The 18,223-nt window shown below is 45.3% G+C and overlaps 1 protein-coding gene across 2 annotated transcripts in view; it reads right to left on the bottom strand.

The window, feature by feature from the left end:
• The window catches only part of NSG2 (neuronal vesicle trafficking associated 2), a 133,410-nt gene extending 118,855 nt beyond the window's left edge, over positions 1-14,555 (bottom strand). The window contains exon 1 of one of the 2 annotated variants that reach the window (XM_033180332.1): positions 14,377-14,555. The gene's annotated coding sequence lies outside the window, so the exon portion shown is untranslated. The remainder of the gene's footprint in view (positions 1-14,376) is intronic. The other variant, XM_033180330.1, reaches the window with a different exon arrangement.
• Positions 14,556-18,223: the final 3,668 nt, after the last annotated feature.

Raw genomic sequence — 18,223 nt, 5'->3', positions numbered from 1 at the left:
TTTTGCTCAGCATTTCTCTTTGCTGCTGTAATGTGAAGAAGGACATGTTTGCTTCCGCTTCCACCATGATTGTAAGTTTTCTGAGGCCTCTCCAGCCATGCCAAACGGTGAGTCAATTAAACCTCTTTCTTTTATAAATTACCCAGTCTTGGATATGTCTTTATGAGCAGTATGAGAATGGACTAATACACAGGCCCTCCAATGATTGGATGAGGCTCACACATATTATGGAGGGTAATCTGCTTTACTCCAAGTCTACTAGCTTAAATGTTAATCTCACTAAGAAAAAAGAAATACCTCACAGAAACACACATCACTGTCTCATTAGGGTTGGTAACTGGCACTTTGCTTTGTCTGTTTGAGAAGGTCATGGTTCCCTGTTTGTTGTTGTTTGTTCTGGATGTGCATCCATGTCTTTGCATGAAAGGTTATATTTTCCAGTCTTCACATCCAGCTTGTTTTTGTCTTTCTAGGGTATATTTGCTTAGAGATTCTTTGCAGTCCACCTGTTGAATCCCGTTTCCACTAGGACACTGCCTCCTTTTCCACGCTAGATGGCCCCTTAAGCCCAGGTTTGCCTCACTTTCACAAACATTAGTAGTACTGCCGGACTTGGATGGAGGGTGATGGGTCCCAAATGAAACACCCCAGCCATGTGGGAAGGCTGGGAGGGGGTCGTGCCCAGGGACCTGTGGAGCATGCCTCTCACAGGGTGGTGCTGCTGGAGGGCCACTGAACTGCTGTCCTCCCCTCTTAGTCTCAAGCTGCCCTCAAGGGTTTGTCTCCCTTCAGGCACTCATGACACTTTCTATGGGTTGACGCAGGAACCCAGGATAATGTGAAAGCTGGCATCTACTTCACTGTCACCAGTGGAGCAAAAGTTCATGATGTGAGTGTCCACATGCTGTTCGGTTCATCTGAATGGCAGCTGCAAATTAATCCTGCCTTCTATCTGCCATTTTTCCCCAGTAGGTATTTTTCTGTGTCCTATAATAATATTGACAATAACTCTGATCAACATATTCTACAAAATATTCTGAAGAAATTCTGAAAGAGAAAACAGCAAAATGATTCTCAGGGCAGTTTTCTGTGTGGTGACTGGCAGCTTGGGGCACAGTCATCAAGGATAAAGAAATCCATTTCTCCTACCCTCCAGTTGGAGGTTTCTTCACTTCTCTGTGGCCTTGGGGATCATTTCTGCTTCATATTTGAGTTCTAGGATATTGCTGCTGATAACCTTTGCACGGATATTGGTTTTAGTTTTCTGTGGGGGAGAGGGAAGCCAGATTGCTTCTACTCTGCCATTTTGGTGACTCAACTCTCAACTTTTCTTCCTTCCTATGTCTTATGTAGGCACATATAGAGTTTTTGGTAATTTTATAGTATATTCTAAGCATCATGAGACATCAGTATTACTATTGTTGTATACAGTCGGGCTTCATTTAGGTTTACTGATATATTTACTCTTTCCGTTGCTTTTCATTCATTTTTTTTTATTTCATTCATTTTAAACTGTATATATGTATGTGTGTGTGTGTGTATACATATTATATATATATTTCTGCTGGGTATTGAACTCGTGTTGCCAACTATCTTCTCTCAGCACTTTGAAGATATTCTATTGTCTTCTTGTTTCTGGTATTGCTTTTGAGAAGTCAGCTATTAGTCATATTACTGCCCTTTTCAAAGTAATGTGTCTTTTTTCCTCTGCATGTTTTTCAGATTTTCTTTTTTCATTGCTTTTCAACAGTTTCACCATGAAGTGACTAGGTGTGGAGTTTTTGTCTCTACTCTGTTTGGGCTTATTGGTGCTTCTTGAATATGCAACTTGATAGCACTTCTCAGCTTTGGTAAATTCTAGGCCATTTTTCTTCAGCTATTGCCTCTGTTCCATTCTTTGCCTTCTTTTTCTGAGACTCCACTACACATACGTTAAATACTTTTACTCTGCTTCATAGATGTCTTCTGCTATTCTGTAGTTTCCACACTTCTTTCTCTTAATCTTCTGTCTGATTATTTTCTACTGATTTATATACCAGTTCACTAATCTTCTCTTCAGCACTATCTAATCTGCTATTAAACCCTCTATTAAGTTCTTTTGTTATGTTTTTGAGACAGGGTCTCACTCTGTCGCCTAGGCTGGCATGATCATGGCTCACCGCAGCCTTGAATTCCTGGGCTTAAGTAACCCTCCAATCCTGCCTCCTGTGTAGTGGGACCACGGGCACGTGCCACCATACCTGGCTTAATTTTTGATTTTTTGTAGAAACAGGGTTTCACTTTGTTGCCAGGTTTGAACGCCTAGGCTCAAGTGGTCTCCTGCCTTTGCCTCCCAAAGTGCTGGGATTACAGGTGTGAGCCACCACACCTAGCCTAAGTTCTTAATTTCAGTTATATGTCCCACTGCTGGAATTTCCATTTCCATTTTGCTAAGTTTCTTTTTTTTTTTTTTTTTCTTTGAGACAGAGTCTCACTCCATCGCCCAGGCTGGAGTGCAGTGGTGCAATCTCAGCTCACTGCAAGCTCCACCTCCCAGGTTCATGCCATTCTTGTGTCTCAGCCTCCCCAACAGCTGGGACTAAAGGCACCCGCCACCACGCCCAGCTAATTTTTTTGTATTTTTAGTAGAGATGGGGTTTCACCGTGTTAGCCAGGATGGTCTCAATCTCTTGACCTTGTGATTTGCCTGCCTCAACCTCCCAAAGTGCTGGGATTGCAGGCGTGAGCCACCGTGCCTGGCCCATTTTGCTGAGTCTCTTATTCATAATTCCTTCAGAATATTTTCTAGAATATATTGATCAGAGTTATTGTCAATACTATTATGGGACACATAGAAGAAGACCTACTGGGGAAAAAATGACAAGTAGGAGGCAGAACTAACTTGCAGCTCCCACTCAGATGAAGAGAGCAGCATGTGGAGACTCACATCATGAACTTTTGCTCCAAAAACTACTGCAGGAACATACCAGGAAAACAGAAAATTCACAGATCCTTTGAAAGAAGCACTTGCTGCTGCAAACTCTGTGAGACGGCTGAAAAGCTGTGAGTGCCCAACGTGTGAGAGGGGGAAAGTTCACCTCCAGACACACATCCTCACTGGGAAACCTGGAAATCCAGATCTCAGGAAAAGAATATAACCTTATCTAGAGCTGGAATGAATTTAGGGAGCTGAGCAAAATATAAAAGTAGAAGCAGCAGCAGAAAAAGCCCTCAAGTTACTCCCTCCCCAGGAAGCCATTTCTGACTTTCTCTCATGGAGTCCTTGGGGAGGGCTGCCAGTGGAATTGGGGAAGGACCACAGGGAGAAGGAAACTTCCAGCTGAACTTTGTTATACTTTCGACCAAGCATGAATTTTCCAGGGCAGAATCAAGCGGGGAGGAGGAGGGCGAAGGGGAAGTGCAGATATGAGCACAGAAGCTGCAGCGAGCAGAGAAGGGCGAAGCCTCAAAGCCCTGCTTGTTTTCTTAGCAGAGAGGCTTGTGGTCTGGGGTAAGATCTCAGCCCTGCTCACTGGCCACCTGGATATAAACTTTGTGTGTTGTTGGTGGGGCAGGCAGGGAGTGAGACTGGCCTTGCTGACTGCGTGGGAGCTGAGTGAGGCCTGTCATGGCCAGCTTTCCCTGACTTCCGTGGCAACCTGGATGCTGCAGTGGAGGCAGCCATAATCCCCCTGGGAACATAACTCCATTGGCCTGAGACCTACACCCAATCCCCACAGCAGCCACAGCAAGCCCCTGCCCAAGAAGAGCTCAGACACGCCAGCTCTGCCCAAACCTGATCGTCTTTCTCTACTCACCCTGGTAGCTGAAGACAAAAGATCTTAACTTGTGGGATCTCTTTGACCCTGTCCATTGCCTGAGAGAGCCAAATACTTATCCAGGTGACTTTAGGGCAAGCTTGCAATCCCCTTGTGCCACCTCCTGGCTGGTGGTCAAGCAACTCATGCTGTTACGGCAACTCATAAAAACCCTTCTCCAAGAAGGGAGAAGACAACAGCTAATTCTACTGTCTGCAACATACTGGATAACCAGAGGTCTTGAGTCTGTCCATGTGACAACTTCACTGCTAATACAACCAGCATTTAAGAGGGCTAGCACACTGAACGAAACTACAGCTAAGGATCCTCACCAGAGCAGGAGCTGGTATCCACAGCTGAGAGACCTGAAGACGGATCACATCACAGGACTCTTTGCAGACACTGAGCCTGGTAGCTCAGCTGAGTGGCTAGACCCAGAAGAGCAAAAACAATTACTGCAGTGTGGCTCTCAGAAAGCCCCATCCCTAGAGGAGAGAATACCACATTAAGGGCCCATAGGACAAAAGAATCTGAACAGCAGCCCTTGAACCCCAGATCTTTCCTCTGACATAGTCTACCCAAGTAAGAAGGAACCAGAAAAACAATTCTGGTCATATGACAAAACAAGGTTTTTTAATGCCCCCCAAAGATCACATTAACTCACCTGCAATGGATCCAAACCAAGAAGAAATCTCTGAATTGCCAGCAAAAGAATTCAGAAGGTCAATTACTGAGCTACTCAAGGAGGCACCAAAGAAAGGTGAAAAATTACTTAAAAAATTTTTTTAATAAATAATACAGGACATGGATTTTAAAAACTCCAGAGAAATAGACAGCATAAATAAAAAACAATCACAACTTCTGGAAATGAAAGACACAGAGAAATGCAAAATCCACTGAAAGTCTCAACATAGAATCAAACAAGTAGGAGAAAGAACTTCAGAACTTGAAGACAGGGCTTTCAAATTAACCCAATCTGACAAAGACAAAGAAAAAAGAATTTTTAAAAAATGGACAAAGCCTCCAAGGAGTTTGAGCTGATGTTAAATGACCAAATCTAAGAATAATTGGTGTTCCCAAGGAAGAAGAGAAATCTGAAAGTTTGGAAAACATGTTTGAGGGAATAATCAAGGAAAACTTCCCTGGCCTTGCCAGGGATCTAGACATCCAAATACAAGAAGCTTAACACTTGGGAAATTAATCACAAAAAGATCACATAGGCACATAATCATCAGGTTATCTAAAGTCATGATGAAGGAAATAATCTTAAGTGTTGTGAGGCAAAAAGCATCAGGTAGCCTACAAAGGGAAACCTATCAGATTAACAGCAGATTTCTCAGCAGAAACCCTACAAGCTAGAAGGGATTGGGGTCCTTCCTATCTTCAGCCTCCTTAAACAAAACAAATATCAGCCAAGAATTTTGTATCCAGCAAAACTAAGCTTCATAAATGAAGGAAAAGTATTTCTCAGACAAACAAATGCAGAGAGAATTTGCTACTACCAAGCCAGCAGTACAAGAAATACAAAAAGGAGTTCTAAATCTTGAAATAAAACCTCAAAATATGCCAAAATAGAACCTACTTAAAGCATAATTCTCACAGGGCCTATAAACAGTAACACAAAGAAACACCAAGGTATTCAGGCAACAACTAGCATAATGAAGAGAATAGTACCTCACACCCCCATATTAACATTGAATGTAAGTGGCCTAAAGCTCCACTTAAAAGATACAGAATGGCAGTATGGGTAAGAATTCAGCAACCAAGTATCTTCTGTCTTCAAGAGACTCACCTAATACATAAGGACTCATATAAACCTAAGGTAAAGGAGTGGAAAAAGATATTCCATGCAAACGGACACCAAAAGTGAGCAGGAGTAGCTATTCTTTTAGACAAAACAGACTTAAACAGTTAAAAAAGACAAAGAGGAAAATTATATACTAATAAAAGGACTAGTCCAAAAGGAAAATATCACAATTCTAGATATATATGCACCTAACACTGGAGCTCCCAAATTTATAAACAATTACTACTACACCTAAGAAATGAGACAGACGGCAACACAACAATAGTGGGGGACTTGAATACTCCACTGACAGCACAGACAGGTCATCAAGACAAAAAGTCAACAAAGAAACAACAGACTTAAACTATATCCTAGAACAAATGGACTTAACAGATATTTACAGAACATTCTTTCCAACAGCTGCAGAATATACATTATATTCATCAGCACATGAAACATTCTTCAAAATAGCCCATATGATTGCCCACAAAACAAGTCTCAATAAATTTAAGAAAGTCAAAATTATATCAAGTACTCTCTCAGACCACAGTGAAATAAAATTAGAAACTCCAAAAGGAACCCTCAAAACCATGCAAATACATGGAAATTAAATAATCTGCTCCTGAATGATCACTGAGTCAACAGTCAAATGAAGATAGAAATTAAACATTTTTTTGCACTGAATGATAATAGTGACATAACCTATGAAATTGTCTGGGACTACAGCAAAAGTGGTGCTAAGAGGAAAGTTCTTAGCATTAAATGCCTACATCAAAAAGTCTGAAAGAGCACAAACAGACAATCTAAGGTCACCTCAAGGAACTATAGAAACAAGAACAAACTAAACCCAAACCCAGCAGAAGAAAAGAAATAACAAAAATCAGAGCACAACAACATGAAATTGAAACAAAAAAAATACAAAACATAAATGAAACAAAAAGCTGGTTCTTTGAAAAGATAAACAAAATTGATAGACCATTAGTGACATTAACCAAGAAGAGAGAAAATCCAGTTAAGTTCAATTAGAAAAAAAGTGAAAGATATTACAGCCTATACCACAGAAATACAAAAGATCATTCAAAGCTACTATGAACACCTTTACATGCACAAACTAGAAAACCTAGAGGAGATGGATACATTCCTGGAATATACAACCCTACTAGATTAAACCAGGAGGAAATAAAAACTCTGAACAGGCCGGGCGCACTGGCTCATGCCTGTAATCCCTGCACTTTGAGAGGCCAAGTCAGGCGGATCACTTAAAGTCAGGAGTTCAAGACCAGCCTGGTCAACATGGCTAAACCCTGTCTCTACTAAAAATACAAAAATTAGCCAGGCATGGTAGCAGGTGCATGTAATCCTAGCTACTTGGGAGGCTGAGGCAGGAGAATCACTTGAACCTGGGAGGCAGAGGTTGCAGTGAGCCAAGATGGCACCACTGTACTCCAGCCCGGGGGACAGAGTGAGACTGTCTAAAACAAACATAAAAAAACTGACCAGACTAATAACAAGCAGAAAAATTGAAATGGTAGTTTTAAAATGGCCAAGAAAAACAACAAAAAGTCCAGGAGCAGATAGTTTCACAGCTGAATTCTATCAGACATTTAAAGAATAATTGATACCAATACTATTGACACTTCCAAAACATAGAGAAAGAGGGAATGCTCCCTAAATCATTCTATGAGGCCAGTATTACCCTAACACCAAGACCAGAAAAGGACATAGTAAAAAAAGAAAACTACAGACCAATATTCCTGATAAACATAGATGCAAAAATCCTCAACAAAATACTAGCTAACCGAATCCAACAACATAGCAACACAATAATCCACCATGATCAAGTGGGTTTCATACCAGGGATGCAGGGATAGTTTAACATACACAAGTCAATAAATGTGATGCACCACATAAACAGAATTAAAAACAAAAATCACACCATCATCTCAGTAGACACAGAAAAAGCATTTGACAAAATCCAGCATCACTTTATGATTAAAACCCTCAGCAAAATTGACATAGAAGGGACATACCTTAAGGTAATAAAAGCCATCTATGACAAACTTACAGCCAACATTATACTGAATGGGGGAAAGTTGAAAGCAATCCCCCTAAGACCTGGAACAAGACAAGGATGCCCACTTTCAGCACTTGTATTCAACGTAGTACTAGAAGTCCTAGCCAGAGCAATCAGACAAGAGAAAGAAAGAAAGGGCACCCAAATTGGTAAAGAAGAAATCAAATTGTCACTGTTTGCCAATGGTATGATCATATACCTAGAAAACCCTAAAGACTCATCCAACAAGAACCTAGATCTGATAAATGAATTCAGCAAAGTTTAAGGATATAAAACCAATGTACACAAATTAATAGCACCACAATACACCAACAGTAACCGAGCTGAGAATCAGAACAAGAACTCAACCCCTTTTACAATTGCTGTAAAAAATACTTAGGAATACACCAAGGAGGCGAAAGACGTCTACGAGGAAAACTACAAAATGCTACTGAAAGAAATCATAGATGGCACAAACAAATGGAAACACATCACATGCTCATGTATGAGTAGAATCAATATTGTGAAAATGATCATACTGCCAAATTCAAAGCAATTCCCATCAAAATACCATCATCATTCTTCACAGAACTAGAAAAAGCAATCCTAAAATTCATATGGGACCAAAAAAAAAAAAAAAAAAAAACTGGAGGCATCACATTACCTGACTTCAAGCTATACTATAAGCGTATAGTCACCAAAATAGTATGGTACTGGTATAAAAATAGGCACATAGACCAACAGAACAGAATAGAGAACTCAGAAATAAAGTCGAATACAGCCCAGCTGATCTTTGACAAAGCAAACAAAAACATAAAGTGGGGAAAGGACACCCTATTCAACAGATGATACTGGGAAAATTGGCAAGCCACATGTAGAAGAAGGAAATTGGATGCTCATCTCTCACCTTATGCAAAAATCAACTCAAGATGGATCAAGGACTTAAATCTAAGACCTGAAACCATAAATATTCTAGAAGATAACTGATTGGCTTTAATGCGACCCCCAGAGCAAATGCCAGAGAAAAGGCAAGTAGGCAAGACAAAAAAACCTTTATTTACAAACCAAGTGTGAGGGAGGGGCGAGGTTCACCAGCCTCCGGCGGTGGAGGCCGACGAAGTCGCTCCGGCGTTCTCGGGCGAGGTTCCCAGGTCCGCACAGGAGCAGGGGCCAAGGAAGCTCGCTCGGGCGAGGTTCCCGGGTCCCACGCAGGAGGAGGGGCCGAGGAAGTTCGCTCCGGCACTCTCGGTTCCCGGGTCCCGGGTAGCAGGAGGGGCCCAGGAAGTTCGCTCCGGCGTTCTCGGACGAGGTTCCCGGGTCCCGCGTAGACTAGGAGGGGCCGAGAAAGTTCGCGCGGCGTGCCCGCCGGGAGCGGCTTTTATGTCCTGGGCCCAGGAGTGGGAGGGCAGTGGGCGGGACATAGGCGGGTCAGGGCGGGGCGGTAGGCGTGGCTAGGCGGGTTCCGGTTTCTCTCCGTCGGAGGTCGGGTTGCGCCTGCGCAGTCGACCCGTGTCTTTCCCGGGCGCGGGAAAGTTGACAGTGAAGAACCCGGAACTGCGCCATCTTGCCTCCGTTTGTCCAAACAATAACATAGGAAAAAGCCCTGCTAGACGTTGGCTTAAGCAAAGACTTCATGACCAAGAACCCTAAAACAAATGCATCAAAGATAAATAGATGGTACTTAAGTAAACTAAAAAGAAATAATCAGCAGAGTACACAGACAACCCACAGAGTGGGAGAAAATCTTTACAATCTATACTTCCAACAAAGGACTAATATCCGGAATCTACAAGCAACTCAATTCAGCAAGAAAAAAAAAAAAACAAATAATCCCATCAAAAAGTGGACTAAGGACATGAAGAAACAATTGTCAAAAGAAGATGCACAAATGGCCAACAAACATGAAAACATGCTCAACATCACTAGTGATCAGGGAACTGCAAATCAAAACCACAGTGCGATACCACCGTAGTCCTGCAAGAATGGCCATAATTTAAAAATAAATAATGTTTCTGTGGATGTGGTGAAAAGGGAACCCTTTTACATTGCTGATGGGAATGTGAACTAGTACAACCACTATGGAAAACAGTGTGGCAATTTCTTAAAGAACCAAAAGTAGATCTACCATTTGATCCAGCAATCCCACTACTGTATATTTTCCCAAAAGAAAAGAAGTCATTTTATTTTTTAAAAGACACTTGTACATGCATGTTTATAGCCATACAATTTGCAATTGCAAAAATATGGAACCAGTCCAAATGTCCATTCAACAATGAGTGGATAAAGAAAATGTGGAATATATATATACCATGGAATGCTACTCAGCCATAAAAAGGAATAAAATAGTGGCATTCACGGCAACCTGGATGGAGCTGGAGACCATTAGTCTAAGTGAAGTAACTCAGGAATGGAAAACCAAACATTACATATTCTCACTTATAAATTGGAGCTAAGTTAGGAGGACAGAGGCATAAGAATGATACAGTGCACTTTGGCAACTCAGGGGAAAGGGTGGGAGTGAGGGTGAGGGATAAAATACTACACATTGGGTAGTCTACTACCCTGCTCCAGGGTAGCAGCAACAGTGTACACTGCTTGGGTAATGGATGCACCAAAATCTCAGAAATCACCACTAAAGCACTTATTCATGTAACCAAACACCACCTGTTCCCCAAAAAACTATTGACATTTTAAAAATACCATTATGGTAACTGAAGCCATTTGTTTATCTTATTTTTTAGTCATTGGATTTTGAATTCTGGTATGCTGGAAAATTCTTTAAAATCAAATACCAGATGGTGTGTAATAAAAATTGTAGAGATTATTTGAAGCTCCAGATAATGTTACCGTTCTCCAGAGAGAATTTACTTTTGTTTCTAGTGGGCAGTTGAGGTAGAGGAGGTTCATCTTAATTCCCTATCTGGGATCAAGCTGATTTATAGCTGGGTTCAGACTTTACGAAGGCTAGTGTATATCTTGTTTGGTCTGACTCTCTAGACTCTAGCTCTTAAATGCCCCAATTTAAAGTCCAGGGTGTTTATCAGGGCCCTCTCTGGCCCTGGTCTTATTTTTGTCCCTTACACCCCATGAGGCCACCTACAGCTCAGCGTCTTAGTCTCTAGGCTGCCACTCACAATCAGCCAATGTCTGGAGAAGTCATGCTGAATATTGCATCACCCTGGTGCTTGTCTTCTGCCTAGACTTGTGCACCACCCGCCTCACGGTTTTACCACCTCAGTAGCTCTCCAGTCCTTTTGAGTATATATTTTTATAAATATAAAATATCTATTTTTTAATCTCGTGTTCTTTTTTATCTTGGTAGGAGAGACATCAAATCTGATATAACTCCTTCCCTTTAGAAGAATAGGGAAGGAGGAGATGTAGGGAACAGAGGAAACTGAGGCTACTGTGCCTTAAAACCTTGTTTTGGCCTGTCCATGTGGAACAATCACAGAGCTGTCTCACCGTTCCTGTCACCTGGGGCCTTCCCTGTTCTCCAGTCAGTATGCGGGGCTGCTAACAGGACGCCCAGCAGGATGACGCGAGAGCCTCATGAGCTTGGTGCACCCAGCTCACACCTTCTCACGATTCAGATCTCAGCCTAAAGGCCCCTCCTGAGAGCTGCCACCTTGGACCCGTCTCCAAAGCAGCTCTGTCCTCGCACCCTCCCTCACACATTGTCTCTACCATACTCTGAAATTCTCTCTTATTTACTGTTTACTTCTTTATTGTCACCTTCCCCCACCTCAGCCTCATATCAGCACCCGCCCCTCGACCACCAGCCTCTTGGGACTCAAGTGTTCTGGTAAGAGGGGGAGAGGACCGTGGCTCATCTCAACACTTAGACATCATCTCCAGCATCTCCTTCACCTACAGCAAGGGGCCAACCCTCAGTGCCAGGTGCGCCACCTCCACTGTTTCCCCGAAGTCTGCCCACTCCCCAGGTGGGACAGCTTCTACGGCACTGAATCCCATCCCAGAATATGCTTATTACAAATTCTAACCACCTGTGTTCAGGTCTCCCTCCCCAAGGAGACCGTGGGGGCAGGCACCAGCCTTTTCTAGTCTTCATTCAAGTGTTCATGCCTGTCTCCCTCACCTGATGGGGCGAGGAGGAATGTTTCTGCTCACTAGTTCTTCCCCCCTACTCCCGCCCCCGTGGGCCGCAGAGCACCTGACACCATCCAGAGGTTCCCGTGGCTCCAGGCTTCCCGCCATGCTACCAGCCAACTTCTGAGCCCTGTCTCTGAGCCAGACCCGTGCTCGGTGTGTACGTGGAGTGCGTCATTCCATCCTTACGACCTAGGAGACAGGGACTGCCATTCTGTGAGACAGGGGCCGTGAGCCTCATTTTACAGATAAGAAGGACGAGACACAGGAGAGGTTAAGTCGCTCAGCCAAAGTCACAGCAGGGAAGTCCCGGGGCAGGGACTCAAACCCAAGCTGTGTGTGGCTGCAGCACCCACGCCCGGAGCCCCTATTCCAGACCGCGCCTATCACAGCATCCATGACGCTGTGTTGTGGTTGTTTCTCTCCCTCCACCGAGCCTCTCCTGAAATGCAGGAACGGCTGATGGGAAGGAGGGAGACTTTGTCTTGCTCAGCTGACATCGTCCAGCAGGTGGCAGTCACAGCTTCCGGATAAAGTCGTCCCCTTTCATTCCCCCCTTCCCCTTTAAGAAGCAAACCCTTTTCTCCCCCGACACCGCCTCCCTGAATTTTTATTATTACCAAGAAATGAAGTGAGTAGCCTCAGTTCAAAATACGGCTCCCTGCCTGAGCTTTTGGAAAACAGCACTTGGAGAAGGTGCGTCTCCAACCCTTGTGAGCCGCGGCGCAAGCGGAGCTTGGGGGTGCTTGGGGGTTCGCAGCCCGGGAGCCCAGGATCCATGACGTGAGATGGAATTTCAGCCCACAAATGAGGTGACTGGCTCCTCCCTCCCGACCCCTCATCAGACAGCTGCAGGAGCCGAGAGTTAACCAAACGGTGCATATTCCTAGTCATGAAATCTATTTGGCCAGCAGCAGGTCTGGGACATATGGTCCTCTGAGGACACCTCAGGGATGGCTGTCAGGAAAGGGCCTTCCTGCCTCATCTGTCTGAAATGCTGTTCCTTCACCCTCCGCTGGTTCTGCCACAGCTTCTGGCAGCTTCCAGTGTGTTCCCAAGAGTGGAAAGGGGACTGATTCCGGGGGAGTGGGGAGCTGGAACACACCTTGCTCCTAAGTCCCCCAACTTGCAAAATGCTAACCCCAGGACTACTCTGTGAAGGAAGGAGGCCCAGGCCAATTCCATGGGTTGAAGGGAAGAGAGATTTCCTTTTTTATAATAAAGAAATTGAGGGCCGGGCGCGGTGGCTCACGCCTCTAAATCCCAGCACTCTGGGAGACTGAGGCAGGCGGATCACCTGAGGTCAAGAATTCGAGACCAGCCTGGCCAACATGGCGAAACTCCGTCTCAACTAAAAATATAAAAATTAGCCAGGTGTGGTGGCACACGCCTGTAATCCCACCTGCTCAGGAGCCTGGGGCGGGAGAATCACTTGAACCTGGGAGGCAGAGGTTGCAGTGACCCGAGATGGCGCCACTGCATTCCAACCTGGGCGACAGAGCAAGGCTCCATCTCAAAAAAAAAAGAACAAAAACAAAAAACAAACAAACAAAAAAACCCCAGAAATTGTGATATATTTTAAATGTGTATGTTAAACAAATAAATAAATGCTATTAAGCCTCAAAGTACAATGTAACATCATGGTGCTCTTCTTGAGAATTAGGGGAAGACCGGATTCTTTGTGGGTTACCGCAGAAGGTGTGATAATGGTACTGCCTTTAAAGGTGTTCCTGGCTCAATTCTATGACACCAGGCAGTGGAGCTCTATGGCTATTGTTTAATGCAGATAACGTCAGCTGTCTGCATTTTCAGTCCTTTGTAATGAAAGGACCCTGGGCCCAGGGGACCTGGCCCAACCCTGAAGCAATGGGAGGGCCCCACCCCTACAGGCAACTGAGATACAATTCCCTAGACCTGGTAGCCGGAAAACTGAGTGTTTCCTCCCTCCCCCTGCTGCCTCCACACCACTAAACCAACACAGACACACACCTTGGCTCCTGGATTTTGTGCCTGTTTGGACGAACGGAGGCAAGATGGCGCACTTCCGGGTTCTTCATCCCCCCCCCCAACTTTTCCCGCGCGCGCGAAAATGCAGCCGACGCCCGGGAAGGTGCAGACCAACTGGGCATGCGCCAGGTGACGTCAATCTGAAGAGACCAAGATTTACCTGGTCGCACCTGCGGAACGCCCCCGGACACGCCCTGCCCCGCCTATCGCCCTCCCACTCCCAGAAAAGCCGCTCTGGACGAGTGCCACGCGGGGCCTTCCTCAGTCCTTTACTCCTATCGGGATGTCAGGACTCCAGGAACGCCATCCGAGAGCCCCACGGGGGGACTCTGTCGGCCTTCTTTGCCGGAGGCCGACAGACCTCTTCCCCACACCTTAGGTGACCAAAATAAACTTGCAGTTTTGCTCCTACCCTTGCCTAGTCGCTGGTTCTTTTGTGCCCGCTCTGGTGGTCTTAGAAAAAACAAAACAGTGCCCAGTCTCTAAATTAATTAAATTGTCTGCATCATCACTTCTATCTCATTTTCCTTCCAGAACCGCCCCCCGCCCCCGTCAAATTAGAGCAATGCTTGATCAGAATTAGAGTCTGTTTCATGCAACTCAGTGTGAATACCACTCCTTACTTGTTGAAGCAGGATCTTGTACCCTTTCAGATAAGCAAAGAATTTCAATGAGACTTCAGAGGACAGGGAGGGAACTGGGGTAACAGTCTTCCTTTATAATCGATGCCTTCCTTTTGAAGGTTCTGTGTGTCTAGGCAGGATTAGAACTGGCCTTGTTTCCTTCCAACTTCATGAAGGTTTTGCCTTTGCAGAAGTGTTCCCAGGGAACAAGATTAGTAAGCGTTGTAAATCGTGTTTCCTCCCAAAATAGTAGGGCATGTGGGACTTTGCCAACTCTCAAGTCACGCGCACGTGTCTTCCTCACTGCCCATGTTCTCTCTGACAGGAAGAGCTAACTTGGCCTGGTTCTGCTGCTATCCCCCACTGACACCAGCGACACCAGCGCCACTGCTACCCCCTCCTAAGGGCTTCTCCTGCCCCACTCGGGCTCCTTTACAATCTATTCTTCCCACAGTTGTCCCGGTGATCGCAAATCAGTTCTATCCCTCCCCGGCAGCTATTCTTCACTGACTCTCCCTCTATGTAATTAAAAATAAAATCTTAAGTCTCTACTGGGCTAACAAGGTCTTGTCTTGTGCAGCACCCCCCACTGCCACCCTCCCCCCACCCCCACCCCCACCCCCACCCCCCCGCCCCTGACCTCTCTGAGCTCAGCTCCTGGCGTGCCCCCGGCTCACTGTGCCGGGGCCACACTGCTCTTCCTTGCATATTTATCAAGCTGTCTTGCCCCAGGACACTTGCACGTGCTGTTTCCTCTGTCCAGAATACTTTCCCCTCACACTTCAGCATGGCTTGTGTTTTCTCATTATTCAGATCTGTTTAAATCTCATCTGTCAGGGAGGTGTCCTCTAATCCCCCAGTTAACACAGCCCCACTTCTTCCTAGTCTGCACTATATTCGCTGTTTTAATTTCCTCAAGGCTTAGCACTAATATTTTCCTACTTACGTACGTGTTTACTTGGTGACCATCTGATAGGTCCCCTTTCCCAGGACATAAATGCCAAGGGAACAGGGACTTTGCTGGATTTGTCCCCACAACGTCCCCAGAGCCTGGGACAGTGCAAATACTTGTTGGATGAATGACTGAATGAATAAAGAAACTCCCTGATGCAATGCTCTTTTGCAGATCAACAACTTTGGGTAACAGTTATAAAGCTGGACATTCAGATTGGTGGTTCTATGCAGAACAGGAATGCCTTATCTTTTCAAGGCATTATTTCCTGAGATCTTCCCAATAACACCTGTCACATTTCACTAAGGCTCCATTGCTGAAGCTGAAGTGACTGACCAAAATCAGACACAGCAACACACACACACACACACGCACACACATCCCAGGGCTCAAATCCAGGCCTTTGTCTCCAGGACACAAATGCCAAGAGGACAGAGCCTTTGCCTATCTTGTCCCCACAGCATCCTCGGGGCCTAAGAATAACAAATATTGATTGAAGAAATAAATAGATGAATGAATGAGCAAACTCCTGGATGGAATTCTTTGCCTGGGACTAAGACAAATTCTAGAAAACAGATTCCAGCCTCCTCCGGCTGGTCTGCTCAGGCATAGAGAGGAGCCAGCCCTTCCTTTGCTTTTGTCTTCCCTGCCCCTAGGGCCTGGGTCAGGCAGGAGGCCCACCCACAACCCACTCAGGCTCTGCTCTCCCAGCCCCTGCACTCATTCTGATCAACCATGTTACTCCGAGGTCTGAAAGTTCACGGCTTTCTCAAGAACTGACTTCTATGGAGAAGCAGTAGCATGGAGCCCACTGGACAGCTTGTCCGAGATGTAGTCTCAGGCCCCCAGCACTACTGACTCAGAACCTGTGTTTTGACAAGATCCCCAGGTGAACTTTTCACCTGTACTTCTCTGAGTGCTCCAAGCTACCTTTATCAGGTATTCTGATCTCCATTTTCCTTGTGAAACATCCAGCCTTGGGGCCCCATAAGCTGTGGGCCTCTACTCCTGAAGCACAAAATTGCCCTCCTCTTAATTTTAAGGCAATTTTGAAAGCCGGCCTAAGAAAGAGAGCTCACATAGGGATCCTGTTAGTCACTCATTCAGCAAACATTTAGTAAGCGCTTACCAGGAGCAAGGCACATGATGGGCCCTGAGGACACAGGCAGGCTGGAGAATATGTGTCTCCTCCCCCAAGAAAGGTAAACAAATGATAGGCAGTGACAATTACGCATAGTATTTAGTGCTGAGTCAGAAGGGGTGCTTCTGATAACAAATAAAAAGTGATGACCAGGAGGACTTCAGAGAGACCCAGGAAGTCCTCTCAGAGGGAGAAGATGATGGTAATGCGCCAGCTGACTGCAGAAGGAGAAGTGAGGAGCAAGGAAAGGGGGAGAGCAGGAGCAGGCAGAGACTTTCCTAGGGGGCAGGTGAGAAGACCCTGCACCAGGGAAGGGGACCTACGTTACCAGAACGGTGGCCCAGGCAGAGTGGCAGCAACCCACCATCAAGAAGGAGCAATAGAAGGGCAGGTTTTGAGCCAGAGCCAGATATTGCAAAGCCTTGGGGCAGATTTTATTTCCAGGGCAATGAGATGCTGCTGGGGGGGTTTTGCAAGGCAAGGGCAGAGGCAGTCAGGTTTCTGTCCACCCTAGCTGCGGGAGGGGGAGGCAGGAGGCGGTATCTCCATCTCTCTGAGAGGTGAGGGGACTTTCCCTAGGTACAACAATGGTCAGATCTGGGGCAATAATGTTTATGATACTGAGGGCTTATTAATGATTAATAATTATTTATGATTATTTATTAATTATTAATGATTATGACTGAAGCACATTTTTCATGAATACCTTGTTGAATCCTAACTTCAAACCAGTGATGAAGATATTATTTGTCCCTTCTAATGCATAGGAAAGCCGATTCTCAGAGGTCACCTAATGTGGTCTAGGTCACTCGGTCAGTCAGTGGTAGTCCAAGGATAGAAACTCCGTTGGTGTCACTCCAAAGCCAAGTCCCTAACCACAATGCTTCCTGTCTTTGGCGTTTGAGCCCAGCTATGCCTAACTCCCAGATGCAAGTCAGGTCTACTATCCCACATGGTGTCTGGGCTCCCTCCACCCACCTTTTGCAGTTTATAAGGACAAAGGGGAAATAATCGCAGAACTAAAAATTATGTTTCCTCAAAGGCAGTATCATTGAGTTATCGCTGAAAGACGCAGGGCCTAATTTCCAACTCCTCTTCCCATCTCCTGATTCTTTCCCTAAAGGGAAAGATTTGGGGCTTATCCAAAGTTTCCAGAAAACCAGTCCCAGGACACAGCCCCTCTGGAGTTTATGTCCAGTTTGGCAGCACACATTCAACCCCCTCTGCTGCCGCTCATGACTCTCGGACATGGGAAGAATCCACCAGTTCCTAAGATGGAAAGAGGGAGACAGCGAGAGCTGGGCATTGCGGTAGCAGCAGGGCCTGGAGTCACAGAGCCTTCTCGGTCACCATGGCAACTGTTGTAGGCTGGATGGGGTGGGAGCCAGAGAATCCACAGGAGGAAAGGAACATGGGAGAGGGGCATCCCAGGGTTCCTACTCCCTGCACTGGGCAGTGACCCTGCCACCCACCTCTGCCCTCAACTAGCACTGGGACTGGCACTTTGTAAGTGGATAGATAAGAGTAGCGAACAAAAATGATGATGAGTTAACACTTACTGAGTGCTTACTCTGTACTAAACACAGTGCTATGTGCTACCAGAATCAGATGATGGACCCTGACTTCCAACCATTAAGGAGCTCCACTCTCCATGTAGAATTCAAAGGACAGAATATAACAAAACGTGTATAAGGAAAGCCAAGAAAAAATTCCAGTTTTTCCCCATTATGGGTGATAACTGTGCTAATCTAAAA

This window comes from Trachypithecus francoisi, unplaced genomic scaffold, assembly GCF_009764315.1.
Source record: "Trachypithecus francoisi isolate TF-2019V2 unplaced genomic scaffold, Tfra_2.0 Lachesis_group2, whole genome shotgun sequence".
Taxonomy (NCBI): domain Eukaryota; kingdom Metazoa; phylum Chordata; class Mammalia; order Primates; family Cercopithecidae; genus Trachypithecus; species Trachypithecus francoisi.
This window is presented reverse-complemented; position numbering and strand designations above follow the sequence as displayed.